Raw genomic sequence first — 21143 nt, 5'->3', positions numbered from 1 at the left:
TATTACCATTAAAATGGCAGACAAGGGGGGGGGGCGATTGTTATTTTAGATCGGGCGTTCTATGTTAACTCATTGATGGAAATGTTATCTGATGACAATGTCTATGAAAAGGTTGAACACGATTTCATTTGGGACTTGCAATGTACAATATTTTTTACTGTATGTGATTGTGTACAGAATTTTCTTATTACTGATAGCCTGTCACAATATCTTAATGTGGAACATCCAGTTGTTCCAGTTTTTCAAGGACTCCCTAAAATCCATAAAGACATGGCAAAACCTCCTTTTAGACCTATAGTGTCAGGAAGGAAATGGTTGACTGAACCATTTTCTATATATGTCGATAAACAACTTCGACCAGTACTTTTGAAAGCTAAAACAGTGCTGAATGACACAAAGCAATTTTTAAAAGAACTGTATGCTTTCATACATGATAATAGAGAGGTTGCCTCTCAATGTCTGCTAGTGACCTTAGACATTGAATCTCTGTTTACCTGCATCCCTAATACTGATGGCATCATCATGGTTAAACAATATTTGTTAAAACACAGTGGTTATTATTTGAAACACATTGATCTTTTGTGTTTGTTTTTAGAAGTTATTCTTGAAAATAATGTGTTTATGTTCCAGAATACATATTATTTACAGAAAAAGGGTGTAGCTATGGGCACGTCATGTGCTAATAGCTACGCCAATATGGTATTGGCTCATTGGGAAGAACATTATGTTTTTGGTACTCATTACAATACTTCAGTTATATTTTACAGGTTTGTTGATGATGTCATACTTTTTTGGAAGGGTGACAACCAACGGTTAAATGAGTTCTTGGATTATTTGAATAGTACCACCTCCTTTCTAAGGTTCACTTCTTCTGTATCCTTGGAAGAAGTAGATTTCTTGGATGTTAAGATTAATAAGGAAGCCACAGGTAATTTTATAACTAGGCTCTTTAAAAAATCTTGTAGACAGAACACATTATTACAGCGTAACAGCATGCATCCAACACATGTGTACAGGAATGTTTTGAAGGGACAAGGGATGAGGATGTCAAGATTGAATAATACTGAGGAAGGTTTTCTAGCAGATTTGGGTACACTTTTGAATGAGTATTTGACCAGAGGCTATAGTAATGTTGAAATGGACACAATGACAAAAGAAGTCATGAATCTTAGGACGGGGAGGGCTAAGCCATACTTTTCTGAAGATGGTGACTATTTTGATAGGAGAACATGTCCACAGAGAGGTGGACATATTCCCCTGACCCTGTCATTTGCTAGTGACATTAAGCAGGTCAATGATGTTATCTATTCTAATTGGGGCATCCTAACCTCAGACTCTTGTATGAGAGACTTGATAGGTGAGAAACCCCTTATTAGTTATAAAAATAAAAAATCTTTGAAACAATGTCTCTGTTATAGAGACAGTTACAATGAGTTCCCCCAATCACAGTCTTTCACAGGGACTCGTCTCTGTGGCAGCTATAGATATTGTGTTCATATAGATGGTACTAATGAATTTATACATCCTGTCTCTGGACAAACTTTTTTCTTTAAAGTTGATGCTAATTGTAAGACCAAAAGCCTGGTTTATTTAGCTACCTGCAAAGATTATAACAGTTACTATATAGGGAAAACTAATAGAATGCTCTTTGAGAGGATTCGTGAGCACCTTAATGCCATAAAAAAGTGTGATGCTACAAATGCTTTAGCTAAACATGTGTTAGAATCGGACTTGCAACATAGTTTTGTTTTTAAAGTAATGGAGGTAGTGTTTAATAATACCAGAGGTGGTGATTTAAAGAATTATACTGAACAGAGAGAACTTCAGTGGATTTTGAGGTTTGGTGCTTTAATGAAACCTGGCCTCAATGACAGGGTTTTTTTAAGACCCATTCTAAAATCAAGGGATCTAGTTAAGTGATAATTGCTCATTTTAATAATTGATGACTGCTGTTTTACTATATAAATGTGTTTTGCTGTGATGTTATTTGTCTGGAGAAGCACTTTGGTGCGAAAGTGCTCACCATTTGTTGTCAAGGTTTGTTTTTATTAAAAGAATTGTGCTACAGCTTTGTCTTCTGGGATTCCTTCTACTTTTTTACTTAAAATGTAAAGTATATTTTGCTTCCTAGCAGCTGCACATCTGAGAGATATGTACTTCTCACACAGAGATGATAAAATTCTGTTGGTATCTGTTAGCCTGGGAACTGAATGCAGGTGACAAATAGTGATGTCATCCAAGTTGACCCAGCAGTAATGTTTGATAGTAATTTAAGAACTCTCTCAGAGTTTGCCTTGCTAATAGTAAGTAACTAGGGTATAGTGATTTATGTTAGATATAGATAGGAATATAGTAAAGATTAGTTTAGATGTTTTCTGTATTTATTTGGGACTGACCCGCAAGTTTGTTTTAAAATATTTCCTGTGATTCTGAACTCTGCAGTTACTGTGTTGTTTGAGTAGTGTCTTGTTATTTTATTATTTATTATTAATTTTATCGAAGCCTATCTTTGTGGCTGATATTTATGAGATATATTTAAGTTCTTAGAGTACTTGCATATGTATTTGGTGACACTGTATAGGCCACTCCTAAATAGCCTTGGTCTTGGTCACACTTACTATTTGGATAATAGTAACATTACACAGTAGGATTGGTCACCCTTTGTAAAGGACTTTAAGTAGCTGATAAGTAGGGGTTGGTGGCAGTGATACCTTATAGTCTGGGCAGAAGGGGGCATAGCCAGTAAACCTGTGCCATCCTTCCCCAGGTGTGTGTGTGTGTGTGTGTGTGTGTGTGTGTGTGTGTGTGTGTGTGTGTGTGTGTGTGTGCGTGTGTGTGTGCGTGTGTGTGTGTGTGTGTGTGAGAGAGCTACTTGGGCAGGGACATGAAGCACTGGTTGGACAGAGAGGGTGCTGGAGGTCTTGGCTTGATCCTTCAGCTGAGATCTTAACCCTATAGCTGTGCCAGTGGGGAGTCTTATTGCAGATATGGAGAAAGAGGGAGAAACCAGCCCCAGACTGGCTCTGATCTCTGTGTGCTCCTAAGGGAAATTGTACTTTACTGTGTGTGTACTTGTAATCCTCCCATTGTGTACATCTCTCACTGTTGCCAGTGGTGAGGATTGAGGCTCCTTGATTACTGGGCTAGTGTAGGGGCATCACAATATTTAAAGAGAAAAATCTACTATATTGGTTTGAATTAATGAAACATGGAAAGCTACATTCTGTTGATTATATTAGGAACAAGTAAAATTTAGATAAAGACATGTGGCTAGATGTGTAATCCTGCAGATAACATGTAGATGGGAAAATTAGGTTAATGCAACCAGGGATAAGAGATCATATCCCAAAATTAATTGAATATATAATATTCTTAATGCAACAAAACACATTGGGACAGAGTCTCTTATCCAAATTATATAGAGCTGTGAGATGAGAAACAAAAAGCTGCAATGACAATTATTGGAACTATTTTACCCAAATTAATAATAGACCTCCAAGTGAAGAAAATAAAAAAAAACTAATTCTAATATCTTCTAAACATACAACTTCTCTTTGATGGAATATCTTTATTTGAAATTTTTTGCATAGATCTTTCTTCACACCACATATAATTTAATTAATATTCAAGCAAAAAGAAGTTTGTTGGAGATGTAAATAAGAACTTAAAGTGGATTGGCAACATATGTTTTGACATACTGTCTTAACACCTTATTGGAATAACATTAATCTCTTTTACAGGCTTTTTTGGAGACAAATGTGATTTACCTAAATCACTAATCATTTTTAACACTCCTATTCCTGTATGTGTTAAAAAAAATGAAATATCACATTTTGCGGTCTATAGTATCTATAGCGGGAAAGGTTATAACTCAGAATTGGAAGAATGAAAGTATATCCTCCTTCAAAGAATTTATAAATATTGCAACTGAAGTCTGTCACCTGGAAATCACTACAATTAAGTCAAGAACAACTAGGATTACCTCTTGCTACAATGCAAGGACAAAACTTAGAGATCTGCTTGACAAACAAAAATAACTGTATTTTAGATTTACTGTAATGTATAAAAACTTGATTGACTTGATGGTTAATGGACACTCCTGTAAATAGTTGTTTTTCTTTTGTGTGTGAGGTTTAGTTGAATTTTTTCAGTTCTTATATTCACAAATCTCTGACTGTAAATATTGTGATTATTTTACAAATTGAAAATCTAATAAAAACTTTAAAAAAATGTTATCTTCACACAGTGTTTCTACTGTTTTTTTTTTTTTTTAAAGTCTCTAAACTATTTGATTCAGTTGCCTGCATCTAACAATTTACATGTATTTTTTCCCCTTCTTTCCCCCACTTTTATTAGAAGATAAATTGCACAGTTTACAGTTTCAATACAAATAGGACTTTCACCACAGACAGCATGAAGTGACACCCTGTTAGATATAAACTTTCATTTTGAGAAATAAACCATGTTTTTATTTTTCATTTATATTAATCAAATAGATATTTAGTCTCTGATACTTAGTTTTTTTCAGTAGCTTTAAAGTATTTAATCTCATTTGGAGTGCAACTCACAATTTAGTTAAATGAAAGATCCTTGTCCATATTGTTAGTCTGCTAGCCCAGCTATCTGGAATTTTATAAATAATTCATGCCATTTGTAAATATTGATATGATTTATACAGAACTATATGTTATGTGCATATTAAACTACTGGTACAGAAGAATGTGTTGAACAGGGTTTATACAGTACTGAGGTTCAAGGATGCGTCCACAGTGTACCCTACTGGAAAAGAACAGTTATGTATATAAACTATATTCCTGTGCAAATGTATGTTTTAATAGTGGAAACTGGAACATACAGAGTTGATTTGCAAAACTACAATAAAATAAGTTGAAATTAAGGTGTTTTACGATAGTGCTATAAAAGTTTCAATGCAGCAAGGAGACAGGATGCCTAGAACTAGGGTGCCTTCTGCATTGTTTTGTAAGTGTTTTATTGTTTTATGACTTCCAAGATCTGCAAAGATCTGAGAGATATGTATTTCTCACACAGGGATGTTAAATTCTGTTAAGTTTCTGTTAGCCTAGGAACTGAAGTCAGGTGACAAAGAGTGATGTCATCCAAGCTGGCTCAGCAGTAATGTTTGATATTAATTTGGGAACTCTCAGAGAGAGACTGTGCATTTTGTATATTGTCTTGGACCTAGCAAGAACATCCACTCATCATCATCTGTATTTGACTATCTGTAAGTAAGATTTAGGGCATAGTATCTTTTTTACATACAGATAGGAATATAGTAAAGATTAGTTTAGATGTTTTCTGTATTTATTTGAGAGTGTCCTGCAATGTTGTTTTAAAATATTTCCTGTAATTTTGAACTCTGAAGTCACTATGTTGAGTTACTGAGTATTGTCTTGTTCTTTAATTATTTTTTAAATATATTTAACTCTGTCTTTTGTGGCTGATATTTGTGAGACATATTTAAGCTCTGAGAGTACTTGCATATGTATTTAGTGACAGTGTACAGGCCACTCCTAAATAGCCCTGCTCTTGGTTAGACTACCATTTGCATTAATAGTAACATTACACAGTAGGATTGGACATCTTTTGTAAGGGCCTTATAGTAGCTGATAAGGGTGGCTGGTGGCAGCTGGAACTACCTTATAGTCTGGGCAAAAGGGGGAATTGCTAGTAAACCTGTGCCAACCTTTCCCAGGTGTGTGTGTGTGTGTTTGTATATCAATCAAATCTCAAAGTGTGTGTGTGTGTGTGTGTGTGTGTGTGTGTGTGTGTGTGTGTGTGTGAGCGATTTGGGCAAGGACACAAAGCACTGGTTGGACAGAGAGGATGCTGGAGGTCTTAGCTTGGCCACTCAGCTGTGTCTTATTGGATAGCTGGAGAAAGAGGAAGAAACCAGCCCCAGACTGACTGTGGTCTCTGTGTGCTCTAAAGGGAAAATGCACTTTACTGTGTGCGTACTTGTCGTCTTCCCAGTGTGTACATCCTCTAGTTGTTGCCAGTGGTGAGGATTGAGGCTTCTTGATTACTGGGCCAGTGCAGGGGCGTCACACATATAAATATATATTTCTAGTTTAAATAATGTCCTCATTTAATATTCCCATTGAATCATTTTTATGGAATCTCTGAATTTCTTTGAAAGCTGCTTTATCTCATTTGTTTTAGCCATGATTTTTTTTTTGAAAATCATGAAAAATCTTGGTAGGAAATCTCTTGTCTGAAGTGTCCATGGTTTTCTTTTCTGCATTTGCTGACTGATTATTTGCTATTTTGTCTCTTCCCCCTCTTCCAATTATTGTTTTCTTTTTGTCAGTTCATCATTTGCCTGTTTAGAGTCTGTATGACCTTTTAAGCCAAGTGGGTAAAAACTCAAATGTCAGACAGGATACAATAACTTCAGCATCATGGAAGGAAGAATAGCATTTCTGTTAGTTCATGTTTGTAGAACAAAGTTATTATTCATCCTTGTGCCTTCAGATTTTAATATTGCTTCTTCCATAAAAAAATGAAATATTTTTCAGCTGGCATGTCTTTCGTTAAATCAATATACATTTCAACTATTTTCTCAGCTTCAGATTAGGAATTTTTTTTGTCTATGTACTCTATTTTCATTTCAACTATAGAAAGTCCGGTCCATGTGCTGAAGCTTTTTCTTATAAAGTTTTTACAGTCTTTCCCTTTGATTTGTTCCAGTACTGCTGTAAACCTTAGGTTGTCTCTGTGTGACCTATCCACAAATTCAGCCTGTTTGCTGTTTTAATAATTCTTAGCTCAGTGCTTTGCTTTTAGCTGCTCACAATACTGCCGCCATCTTGCAATCCCAGTCTAATTCCTAATATTGATTTCTCTATCACTGAAAATTACAATTCACCTGTATTTATAGCATCACCCATTTTTTTACCTTTTTTTTTTCTTTATTCAAGGCCATTCCTGGTCTTCCCAAATAATATATTGCCTTTATGATTTTTTTACATCTATATGTTATTTTTTGCTGTTAATGCCACTACATTTCAATAACAGACTATTATTGGAATATCAGATTAATCTCCAAAAGAATAAATTGCTTTCTTGAATTTTCCTTCCATCTGTCTTGATGGTGCATTTATTAACTCTGTCAGACCTGAGCAACAGATGGATAATTAATCTCTTTGCCTCTTGAGGTGTTCTAATCCAGGAAACTACCTTAGCTTTTCTCTGAAATGCTCTGATGAACACACAATTTATAAGATCTGGATTATTTGATAAATGATTTGAGTTACAAAATACGGAAAATATGAAAGCTATTCAGTATACAGTGGGTTACACAACAGCATCATTATCAAATGCTTCTCTCTCAGACAAAAACAGTACTTGATTTGCCAAAAATTAGCAGTGTTAGAGTGAAGGAAAGGCTTATAGCCCTGTAAGTGTATAAGATAAATCCATCATATCGGCAGAAGAATTGTTCACCTATTTGAGAGTTTTCCAGTGAGGTGTTTGTCAAGAGGGGGGTAGCGTACTAATGTTTTCTGATATTGCAGTATCTATGCAAATTATACATAAAATAGCTTCACAATATTTCAAAACAATAGTAAGCTATAAAACCAAAATTGTTACATGGCATGTGTCAGTGACAATACTACATGCTTTAATATTTTGTATAAGAAAGATTCATTTATTTCACCAGTAAGATGCACTGCATGTATGATGTTAATGTAACTATGAAAATATTGCTAATGGCCATAACTGTCTGACCAAACATTTATATCTCAAAATGTATTCACATTACCCCTGTTTTACTATAATTTTTTGTACTGATGCCCACTGCTTGCATACAGTACCAGTAACATGGCAGTACCACACTCCAGTTTTATATTATTTATATGGAAAATATGTCATACTTTTTATACGTTTTTGCAAATACTCCTTAATAACTCCAGCTCTATACATCCTGAACTGATCATTTCACTATGCATGCTGAGCAAATCATGTCAGCTTCAAGATACTACATTGCTACCTTAGTTTTAATTTCACATCTGTACCAGGAATTCAGAAATTAGACTTTTAATACTCTGATGAATCTACTCTTCTAGGACGTAATAGCATAGCACTCACTGGTATTGTCAGTTAACGTACCACTCACATCTTCACATAATTCATGTCGTAGGCTGTCCACAATAATTCTAGCAACTTCCTTTTAAGTTCACACAATTGCAATACCCTCCTCAATTGACTGTGATCTGTACTATCAAAAGTGTTTGACTCATGTATACTTCAACTTAATGCCAACTATTAACTAACACCTCCTTTAACAGCTGCAACAGTTCTTGACTTTGTCTTCCTTTATCACCATATAAACCTTCCACAATATCTTCCTTTAACACACTTTCAAATAATGTTTTGCATAATTTTCACCATTATCTTGTAATCTTATTGTTCAGATATATTACGTCTGGATTAGTGATATTTATTTATTTATTTTTGTTTGTTTGTTTTCTAGGCCAGAATCCTGATCTCCATGGACCTATTTTCCAACTTAGCCTGGGAGCTGTGTCTGGTTAAGTGACTTGGATCTCTAGTGCTCCCTCCTTATAAATTTTATTTTGCCTTCACAAATATCATATTTAAAAATGTCTCTCTCTATGCATTTAGAACTTTAATACTTTTTTTTCAATTCTCCTTTATATACTTATAGATTTTATAACTTATTCTGTCTATCCATGGAACTAAATTTACCATCAAGAGCTTTAATATTTCATTCAATTATTGCAATGTTATGCTTTTTTTCCAAAGTCTTCTATAAAATCTCTTCACTAAATTGTATTATATCCCAGGTAATCATCTTATCACATTGTCTTGCTGTATACATATACCTAACATATCAAATCCTCAATTCTTTGTGTGGATATTTTTATTGTCTGAGCTTATTTTTCATTATTTTATTCCAGCCTATAGCACTTTTTTGTATACTTCCAGTTAACACCCATATTGCCTTATTAGTCTGGCTTTTTTAACTAAGTAACTTATTGCTAATAATAGGTAGTAGAAAAGGTAAGGAGCTATTAACAAAATCACTCTAGGATGGTTAATTTAGGATTTCCTGCATTTGAGAAATGAATAAGTTTGCCACTTATCATTGATATTTTTATATTTATATTTTCACAATTGAGAGCTCTACTTGCTATTGATGGGTATGGTGTGAAAGAGGAAAGTTCCTTGTCAATGTCCATGTATATCACACCATATTGGAAATATTGCTAGTTTGTTAGCAATTATGAAAATAAGCAATATTTCCATATATACTTAATACTTCAAAAAAAAAAAAAAAAAAAACAACTAACTTGCAAACTATCAGGTGGAACCTTAAATTTTGTTGGAGAAACTGTAATTGATATTTGCACTGCAAATTGCAAATCTTGAGATATATTCAGCATTATTTATATCACTAATTAAACAATTAAGCATACATTTCCATATTTCTTTACATATAAACATGCACTTAAAAAGGAATCTCTTGCTGTCATGTGAAAGCTTATGTCCGGCTAATAAACATGTTCTAACAATGTATGCCTGTGTTGTGCAGTTTCTAAGATATGGCAGTTTGTTTGTGAAAGTGTAGCAAAAATATAATTCTAGGTTTGTGTGCATTATAATATATTATAGGATTTTCAGAAAGACTATGAATACACAGACTATTATCATTGTAAAATTACTTTGTGCTTATAACATTTCCATTTGTACAGTTGTAATTCCTTTCATTGTTCACAATGTCTCCGTGGGGTTTCTCCCATGTCCGAAAAACATACTGAGTGTTTCCATCGCAAACTCACCAATGAATGGAGCTGTGGGCAGCAGCACAGACTCTACATGGTGCCCAATGGGGGGAAGAGTTGTAAAAAGACCAACCGCTTTGGGCATCTATTGTGGTGCGCAGTATCCTCAAGATAGGAGAACACGGATCACAAACTGCGCGCCGTGGCAGGGCTAGCCACTCAACGGTGTAAAATATGGCTCTAGGTGATTTGGTCATGTTGACTGTCGCCAAAAAAAAAAAATCAGCATGGGTAGTTACCGGTGATAAGTGGGTTGAGGACCCGGCCTACTCTCTGACCCACGCCAGGGACCCATGCTAACGGTGGGAGGGGTATATGTGCCCCTATTGGCCAGTGTGTGCCTGCCATAAATAGCCCAGCAGCCCTGGGTCAATAGGCTACTGGCTGGCCGGTGTCTAGTTGCCCAGCCTGGGTTACCTGGGATAGCTCTGTTGAGTGAAAGCTGGACATAAAACCCAACCAACCTGCCAAACATGAACTGAGAATTGCTACGCTTAATGTAGGTTCACTGACAGGACGCAGCTTAGAACTGGATGACATGATGATATGGAGGAGGCTGGACATCCTATGTATCCAAGAGACAAGATGGAAGGGCAGTGCAACAAAGCCACTTAGCTTGGGATCCATACTCTACTACTCAGGTGGTGGACAGGCAAGAAATGGTGTAGGAATTGTGGTGAGACAGAGGCTTCAGAAGTCAGTGAGGGATATCATCAGAATTAATGACAGACTCATGGCAATCAGACTCAAGTGTAATGATAGGACAGTATTCATAATCTCAGCCTGTGCCCCACAGCAGGGTTGTGATAGTGAGGAAAAGAGTGCATTCAGACAGCAGTTGCAGGCCCTGCTAGATAAAGCAGGACAACATGAATTGGTGTTGATAATGGGTGACTTAAATGCACATATCGGGACAAACAGAACAGGATATGAGGACTGCCTGGGTCCACATGGGTGGAGCAATAGGAATAAAGAAGGAGAAGCCATTCTAGACTTCTGTCTGGCAAATGGCTTGATAGTAGCCAACACATGGTTCAGAAAGAGAGACAGTCACAAGATCACATACAAGAGTAGCCAACATGCAACTCAGGTAGACTTCCTCCTAGTAAGGAAAAGGCACTGGGGTAGAATCCATGATTGCAAAGTCATCCCCAGTGAAACAGTCGGTTCACAGCATAAACCAGTAGTTGCCACAATCAGCTGCAAGCAGTGGTCAGAGAAGGCTCTAAGGTCAACAGAGACCAGGCTGAAGACCTGGAAGTTGACTGGAGAGAAAGTACAGCAGTTCAAGGAATTACTCAGTGCGCTATCACCAAAAGAAGAGGAGGAAATAGGTAGAGCTGAAGAAGAGTGGCAGCACCTAAAACAGCATGTGTTAGGACTACAGAAAAGATACGTGGCCGAGCCAGGTATGGAAATAAGGTACATAAGGAAAGCTGGTGGTGGAATGCAGAAGTGCAGGAAGTAATCAAAAGAAAGAAGGAGTGCAGGAAGAAGTGGGAGATTGAAAATACTGACCAAGCTAGGAAGGACTACTGGTTGGCTAACAAAGAAACTAAGAAAGAAGTTGCAATAGCAAAGAATAGGGCATCAGAGGCACTCTATCAGCTTCTGGAAAGTGACTCAGTAAGGAGCACAAAGAAACTATAACAGGTTGCAAGGCAAAGACAGAAAGATAAAGAAGATAGTCAGACACCCTTCATAAGGGATTCCAGCAACAACCTGCTTACCAGCCCACAGGACATCAAAGGCAGATGGAAGGAGTATTTCCAGCAGCTTCTGAATGAAGAAAACCCCACAGAAGCGGTACTGCCCCAGAAACAGCCTACAATGAGAGTAGAAGAGGAGCCCAGCTTAGAAGAAGTAAGAGCAGCACTAAGGAAAATGAAGTCAGGGAAAGCAGCAGGCTCAGATGAGGTCACAGCAGATATGATAAAGATGCTGGGTAAGCTAGGGGAGAAATGGCTCCTGAGGGTACTAATTGCAGTGTGGAGAGAAAGGCGTATCCCAGGTGACTGGAGAATAAGCATACTCATGCCAGTGTACAAGAACAAAGGGGACATCCACAACTGTGGACAGTACAGAGGCATCAAACTCCTACCACATTGCATGAAAGTTCTGGAGAAGGTGATTGATAAACGGATACACAGAATAGTAGAATGTAAGATGGGAGATGAACAGTTCGGATTCAGATCAGGATGCAGCACAATTGACCCGATGTTTGCATTGAGACAGATACTTGAGAAGAAACTAGAGAAGAGGAGAGAGTCAAACTGGGCTTTCCTAGACTTGGAGAAAGCATATGACAAGGTCCCAAGAAAGCTGATCTGGGCAGTACTGCTGTGGTTTGAAGTCCCAGAAACATTGGTAGAATTAGTACAGGCTATGTACAAGGACCCAGTGACTCAAGTACGAACAGTGTTTGGCCTCACTGAGGGGTTCCCAGTGGGAGTGGATGTACACCAGGGTTCAGCTCTGAGCCCACTGCTGTTCATACTGGTAATGGACTACATCAGCAAACAGGTTGGAGGGTCAGAGCAACAAAGCTGCTGTATGCAGGCGATGTGGCAGTACAGGCAGACTCTGATCTAGAACTTCAGCAAAGGATAGGAGAATGGAATGCAAATCTGAAGGCACATGGGATGAAACTAAGCACAGATAAGACAGTGGTAATGGCAGCAGATTGGGGAAATCAGAAGAAGCTGAGAATAGAGATAGATGGGAAGATAGTGGAACAGGTAAACAGCTTCAAGTATCTGAGAGGGGTGGTTGAGGAGAAGGGTAGTCTGAATGAAGAGGTCAAAGCTAGAATCAGAGGGGCTGCAGCCCCTTGGCATAGAGTATCAGGTGTAGTCTATGACAGAAGAATGCCAAAGAAGCTGAAAAGTAAGGTGTACAAGACAGTGGTGCGATCAGTACTACTGTATGGTACAGAAACCTGGGCAGTAAAGGTAGAACAGTTGAAGAAGCTAGAGGTGATGGAAATGAAGTGCCTGAGAAAGGTGGTAGGGTGCACACTGCGGGACAGGCGAAGAAATGAGGACATAAGAGCAGAAGCCAAAGTAGCTCCAATTGCAGAAAAGATCAAAGAGAACAGATTACGATGGTTTGGGCACATGTGTAGAAAAGCAGAAAACAATCTGCTGAGGGAGATTTGGGACAGACAGGAAGAAGGTAAGAGACAGCGAGGGCGTCCAGCAAAGAGGTGGATGGATTGTGTGAAAGAAGATCTGCGACAGTCAGGCATGAGTGTTGAAGAAGGCAGGAGAGTGGCACTGAACTGAGAGAGTTGGCGACAGTTAATACGATACCCCGACCCCATGTAAATGGGAAAAAGGGGGATGATGATGATGTTCACAAAATATTTATATTTGTTTGTCTTATGTTTTTTATGTTTATTTTTCAGAAAATGCCCTTGAATGAGTGGATGTGTGTAGCCTGCTAGAGGTGTGACATGCCATATCACATAGCTATTAAGGAGTTACTTTTATTACAACTTCCTCATTCCTTATGCATCTTTGTAAAAGGAGAAGTACGTCTTCTTTTTAAGTAATAATGCTGCTTTTATTATTGCATCTATATCATTTCTTTATTATTGTCATTTAATTTCATTTCCTTACAGAAACAGTGTACAATGCTAAACTACTAGATTTTCTAAATTCCTCAAAATCTTCAGGTATTATAATTATTCTCTTTCTTTTTCCATATACAGTTTTTTATATTTCTCTTTAAACTCTGTCACTCTGCTAGTCAAATGTTTCCATAATTGTTCTATTTTTTTAAACATTTCTTCATCTAGTATGTCACTAGTCAACTTTTTATTCCTTTTGCTTCTCTGAGAAAATCCTTCTTTCTATCATCGTCATCATCACCCCCTTTTTTCCCATTTACATGGGGTCGGGGTATCGTATCAACTGTCGCCAACTCTCTCGATTCAGTGCCACTCTCCTGCCTTCTTCAACACTCATGCCTGACTGTCGCACATCTTCTTTCACACAATCCATCCACCTCTTTGCTGGGCACCCTCTCTTCCTCTTACCTTCTTCCTGTCTGTCCCAAATCTCCCTCACCAGATTGTCTTCTGCTTTTCTACACATGTGCCCAAACCATCGTAATCTGTTTTCTTTGATCTTTTCTGCAATTGGAGCTACTTTGGCTTCTGCTCTTATGTCCTCATTTCTTCGCCTGTCCTGCAGTGTGCATCCTACCACCTTTCTCAGGCACTTCATTTCCATCACCTCTAGCTTCTTCAACTAATCTGCCTTTACTGCCCAGGTTTCTGTACCATACAGTAGTACTGGTCGCACCACTGTCTTGTACACCTTACTTTTCAGCTTCTGTGGCATTCTTCTGTCATAGACTACACCTGATACTCTATGCCAGTTGGCTGCAGCCCCTCTGATTTTAGCTTTGACCTCTTCATTCAGACTACCCTTCTCCTCAACCACCCCTCCCAGATACTTGAAGCTGTTTACCTGTTCCACTATCTTCCCATCTATCTCTATTCTCAGCTTCTTCTGATTTCCCCAATCTGCTGCCATTACCACTGTCTTATCTGTGCTTAGTTTCATCCCATGCGCCTTCAGATTTGTATTCCATTCTCTTATCCTTTGCTGAAGTTCTAGATCAGAGTCTGCCTGTACTGCCACATCGTCTGCATACAGCAGCTTTGTTGCTCTGACCCCTCCAACCTGTTTGCTGATGTAGTCCATTACCAGTATGAACAGCAGTGGGCTCAGAGCTGAACCCTGGTGTACACCCACTCCCACTGGTAACCCCTCAGTGAGGCCAAACAGTGTTCGTACTTGAGTCACTGGGTCCTTGTACATAGCCTGTACTAATTCTACCAATGTTTCTGGGACTTCAAACCACCACAGTACTGCCCAGATCAGCTTTCTTGTGACCTTGTCATATGCTTTCTCCAAGTCTAGGAAAGCCCAGTTTGACTCTCTCCTTTTTCTAGTTTCTTCTCAAGTATCTGTCTCAATGCAAACAAAGGGTCAGTTGTGCTGCATCCTGATCTGAATCCGAACTGTTCATCTCCCATCTTACATTCTACTATTCTGCGTATCCGTTTATCAATCACCCTCTCCAGAACTTTCATGCAATGTGGTAGGAGTTTGATGCCTCTGTACTGTCCACAGTTGTGGATGTCCCCTTTGTTCTTGTACACTGGCATGAGTATGCTTATTCTCCAGTCATCTGGAATACACCTTTCTATATTGCTACGTAATCTGAAAATCATGTAACAGTTGTGCCTCCACTAATCTCTTCATTTTATGAATCTTTGTCCAACTGTACCTTCTCTTTTTCACAGTTTTGCATGTTGTGCTCTGTCTCCTCACACTACTGACATCTTCTTTGTCAATTTCTATTTATTTATTTATTTAACACTTGTTTACCAGGAAAGTCTGACTTGGAATAAAGCCAATTTTCAGTGGAGGCCTGGGGAGAAACACTCCAGATGCTTGTCTCTGTAACGTGGGAGGAAACTGGAGCACCCAGAGGAAACCCACATGAATGCAGGGAGGACATGCAGACTCCACATAGAAGGCACCCAGGTCGAGAATTGAACTGGATAACCTCTTGCTGTGAGGTAACAACGCTACCGCTGCACCACTGCACCATCCAATTATTAAATGATTATAATGTCCACAGAAATAACATGGTTTAGGTTTGTCACAGTTTCTTAATACACTTATGCATCCATCTATAAACCTAATACTGGGTAAATGCAATATATTTTCATTTTCCATATTTCAAAATAACTTCACCCTTTCATCTTCCATTCCAACCATACCTGCAATCTTTTGTTTTCTGACTCAGTTTTCCCTCTTTTTACAATGCTCTCATATATTGTAGAATTACATTGCATTGTCATTAATTTCATCAGACCTAAATTGACTATACTAATCTATTTTAGTTTTCAAGTCCCTTAAAATAAATAAATGTTCTTTCCTTCCGTATATATAACTGTCCTAATTTCAGTAATTACTGAACTTTTGAAAGTCAGATTAACTATTTTTCTCTTTTTCTTCCAGGTGTCACAATTAAAATATCCCAACATACATTAGTTGCTGCATATGATAGTATTTTCTCAATGGTTCTCTCTCAGTTTCTACAGTATTTGTACATGCACCAATTATTCTGTACACATAACCTTTCATTTTTCACAAACTGAAATCCTTCCTCAGACTACTGCTGTGTTTTTATTAGAAATGCTACTCCTAAACATGTATCCACACCATCATTTTATATATTTGTCCCCCCCACAATATTTGTATTTGTAATATTTTTTGATCAACAAAATAGCTAATAAAACTAGAGCATTATGGTGGTGATTCCTATACCATTCCAAGGCATGATACGTCCTTATGTTATTTCTAATGCTATTAACATTAATTGTTACAATCCTGATATTTTTTTTTTCTTTAAATCTCGAGTGAGATATTTCTTATATTGTTCTTCCTCACTTTTACCCTTTCAGCAAAGGAGATATTTTAGTACTGTATTCTACTACTCTCCTACAAGTGCCCTCTTTCACTTTTTCTTCTGGTTTTCTTCTCCCAACCAACCAGACTTATTTTCTGTAATCACCTCCTCTCCTTGCATGCCTATCTATATTTTATACAATTTATATTTGCTCACCTTTTTCCTCATTAATATTCTCTTCCACTTCATGTCTTCTTCTTGTGAAGTTTATTTTTCCTGGTATCTCTTCTTTTTAGTCTCCATTCCATCTCCTTCAATTCATATATATATTTGTCCCACTGTATATCCTCCTTTTTTAAGTTTTGCATGTTGTGTCCCCTCTTTTTACATTATTGACATCTTCATTGCCAGTTATTAAAGGATTACAATCTCCACAGAAATAACGTGCTTTAGTTAGCCTCATTTTTGTAATAAACGTTTGCATCCAGCTATAAACATAATACTGGGTAAACGCAATCAGGAGCGGCCTTAGGTCAATTGGTGTCCTAGGCAAAAGGTCGCCATGGCACCCACCCACCACACCACCCAGTGTCCCCATCCTTGTCTACCTACACCAAATAAATACTGGAAAAGTGCCCCTACTAAAGCGGAACCCTAGGCGGCCACCTAGTTGGCCTATGCCTAAGGCCGGCTATGAACACAATACAATTTCATTTTGCATATTCAAAATAACTTCAGCCTCCCATACCTCATTGCAAATATAGCTGCAGTCTTTTGTTTTGTCAGTTTTCTCTCTTTATACATCATTCTCATATACTGTATGATAATGTAATTAATTTCATCAGACCTAAACAGTAGTTTATATTTCAGATGTGCAGTGAGATGCAGCTCTTCCTGAACAAGAGAAAGAATGAGACATTGCAGATTTTTCTTCGCTGAAATGTTAAAAATGCAGAAAACTTTACAAAATAAAACTTTGGACAGCTGCATTTACACCATAATTATTTTTAAAGGTTATAAGTATAAATAAAAATAGTCACTTCCTTGGTGGTGGTGGGAGCAGAGGCAGTCTCAGTTCAGTAGTATACAGCTCAAGTGTAAAATCAAAAAATAGAGGCCAGCACTTTAAGAGTGAAACTTGGTTTAATGCAAACCGTAAGAAATCAGACTGGTTTTGGCAGTCTTTGCCTTCATCAGTGAAGGCAAAGACTGCCGAAACTGGTCTGATTTCTTACTGTTTGCATTAAACCGAGTTTCACTGTCAAGGTGCTGGCCTCTGTTTTTTGATTTTACGTGCATTTTCCTGGCCTGCTGCACCTGCCTTACATGCGAAGTTCGTCTTGGGCACAGCTCAAGTGTGCTGTGAGAAAAAGCTCCTCTTGAACAAAAGCAAAGTGGAGCAATGTTGCTGAAAATAAAGTAAACACAAAAGCACAGCAGCCAATCAGAACACTTCTATTAGTAAATTACAGAAAATAAACAGGACACTTGCATATTTCCCTTTTCTCACAAGTTATAAATGCAGGCAGTTCTTATCTTAGGGTTTTCAAAGTAAAGCATTAAACAGTACCATCTGCCCCACAACCAGCTTTAAATTACCAAGGTATAAGTAGGTACAGTCAGGTCTGTATTGGTGATGGTGGGATCAGAGGTGGTCCTTTTCAGTAATATACAGCTCAAGCATGCAATGAGGTACAGTTCCTCTTGAACAATGACAAAGCCTCACAACTATGCCAAAAATAAATCAAACACAAGATGACAATGAAGTGGAGCATGGTCTTAGCAAGCTTACAACATGTTCACCAGCAGTGCACCATACATTTCCTCTCTTTCAAAAGATATGAGTGGAATTTGGAGAAATGTATTGCCTTATCACTATTAGGGTTTCACTGGTGAGCTCTAGTAGTGTTATTGCAATAAAAAGTGATTCAGAGAGATTTGGGAGCCACATAGAGCAAAAACATAGCTCAGCTAGAAATAACACACTAGTGTTCTTCCTACAAACCTAATTAACTGTGCTGCACAGGTACCTACACACACACACACACACACACACACACACACACACACACACACACACACACACACACACACACACACACACACACACACACACACACACACATAAACATACATATACACTGTGCGGGGCTGTGGCACTACCAGCTCTACTCCTGTCATAGACCTCAAAGGGTATACACCATCACAAGACAGAGTGCATTTTATATCCATGCTCCTGAAATGATGAGGCAGAACTTATATGTGAATCGCTCTACCACTCCATTCTGATCCTGGCATTAGCACTGTCCCAGACTGCCACAAGATTGCTGTAGTGCTACATGACTGTGCATTCATGCCACTGTAGCACTTTGGTGGTCTTTGAATTGTTCCCTCATAATGCAGTACACATTCCTGCTAGAGACAGGAAAACACAGTCTTATTCTGAACTGCAAGCAAAAATGTACACTTTTCCAGAGATTTGAAAAGTAAAGCTTCCTCAAGCAATACCTGCACCACAATCAGCTTTAAAGTGTGCAAGTGTAGCTAAAAATGGTGATTTCCCTTGTGGTGCTGGGACTAGGGGAAGACTGGATGTGTAGAACAAATCTCAGGAATGCAGTGAGGCACATGTCTGCTTGAACAAGAACAAATTCATGTTACACTGATAAAAATAAACTAATCACAAAAGCACAATGCCCACTAAGAACACTTAGTAAACTGCAGCAAATGCTAGAAAAAAGATACTGATTCCCCTTCTGTTACAAGTTAAAAATGAGGACTGTTTTAATCATTTGTAAAATATAGCTTCAGCCAGCAACATCTGCACCACAACCAGTGGTAAACTGCTCAAGTATAGCCAAAATGTCCCATTTCCTGGAGGTGGGGGTATCACAGATAGTCTAGTTCAGAAGTATGCAGTGTGGCATATTCTGCTATGGTTTTAGTAACTCCATGTATATGACTGTCGATTCCTTTTTATTTCTACACTATATGATGATGACAAGTCCTTACTGCATCCAGGCTGATGGATGTCAACATATGTTAATTGTTTTCATTTGAAAGAAGGAGGTAATAATGTTGAATTTTGTTAGTGAATGTAATCTGTTGCATGACAATGCACTTATTCCCAATGTGATACATTTTGCAATGCAGATTTTCTAAGTATAGCTTGTCTGCCATATAGATAGTGGATGTGCCAATAAGATAAAAAGCTATTCAGTGAAAGAGTATTAGAGGCAATACTACACAGTTCTTGGGCTAACTGAGATGTTACAAATGTGGAAACTTGCTATCCACTTCATCCCTGCTAACTTCATACAAATGCGGGAACTTAATTAGCACCATTCTGATAATCCCTCCTACCTTCTTAAAAATGTGAGAACTTTGGTAAACCCTTTTGAGAGATCCCTACAAACTTAACTTTCTGTGTAATGTCTTAAATTTGTTACAGCAATGCAAGTGATCCCTGCTAAACTGTGTGCTTTTCCCCCAGCTCTCCCAATGCATTCCCCACATTGAAATTAAATGCCGTTTCTGTTACTCTAGAAAACACCATTCCCTTTCCTTCCCTAACCAACCCTATCATTTTAACTACATGTATTACAAGCCTCTTTCTTTTTTTATTTTATTTTATTTTACAATTTGGCAACAGGGTAGGTGGGCTGGTCTATTTACCTTTTTAACCATGACCCAAGTACAATAGTACAGTAAATGTTTATAGAATAGTAGTATAACTGGTAGTTAGAAAATGTGTAAAACAAATGGAGCAAAACACATTTCGGATCTGAGTCTGAAGAATTATTTACATTATATATAAAAACACAGTAAAATTTGTTGACTAGTAGTACAATTACTAAGGTCATTTGTAAAGTAAAAAGAGAACAACTATTTTCTGAAGTAAATCTGAAAATAAAATCTTATAAACAAAGACATTGGCAACCTTCAAACACTGGACCCCACCCAGTTTGGGTTTGTGAAGGGCCAATCTTGTCTCCTGAACCTGATTGACTTCTTTGAATCAGTCTGCAGAGCCATGGACAAGGGTAAGGTGGTCCACACAGCCTATCTAGACCTTGCCAAGGCCTTTGACACCACCCCCCACTCTGGAATCATAGATAAACTTACTAAACTGGGCATTCATCCCTATGTCACCCAATGGGTTGCTAACTGGCTTACTGAAAGAACCCACACTGTAAAAGTAGCCGAATCCAAATCCAGCTCCAGACAAGTGACAAGTGGAGTACCTCAGGGTTCAGTCCTGGGACTGCTCTTGTTTGGCATCTACTTCTCTGAAGTACAGGCCAACACTAAGGGACTCTGGCTAACAAAGTTCGCAGATGACTGCAAACTGGGAGCCATTACTGAATCCCCAAATGATGTGGATACTCTACAAAAGGGCCTTACAGAAACAGATGCTTGGTGCCAGAGCCATGGGCTCAAGCTCAATGCCAAGAAATGTATAGTTATCCCCTTTGGGAAAAAACATGTATCCGTGAATTACCATATAGGTGGCAGTACACTAAACACCGAAAGTGTGATAAGAGACTTAGGGACACAGGTGGACAGCGGTCTCAGCTTCGATAACCACATCGCCACAACAGTCAGGAAATCCTTCTATGTGGCACACCTCATCACTAAGGGCTTTTCATCCAGAAAAAAGGAGGTCATTGTCCCACTGTACTCATCCTTCATTAGACCCATTATAGAATACAACGCCCCGTTTGGTATGTACCTCTCAAGACATCTGCAACAACTGAAAAGAAATACCTCACTAAAAGAATCACAGGCCTAAAGCAGATGCCCTATGCTGACCGCCTTAAAAAACTCCAGCTATATTCTGTCGCATATCGTCTACTCAGAGGCGATCTCTGCTTAACATACAAG

Source organism: Protopterus annectens, chromosome 10.part0, assembly GCF_019279795.1.
Source record: "Protopterus annectens isolate FY-2018-M chromosome 10.part0, PAN1.0, whole genome shotgun sequence".
Taxonomy (NCBI): domain Eukaryota; kingdom Metazoa; phylum Chordata; order Ceratodontiformes; family Protopteridae; genus Protopterus; species Protopterus annectens.
Note: the sequence above shows the minus strand (reverse complement) of the source record.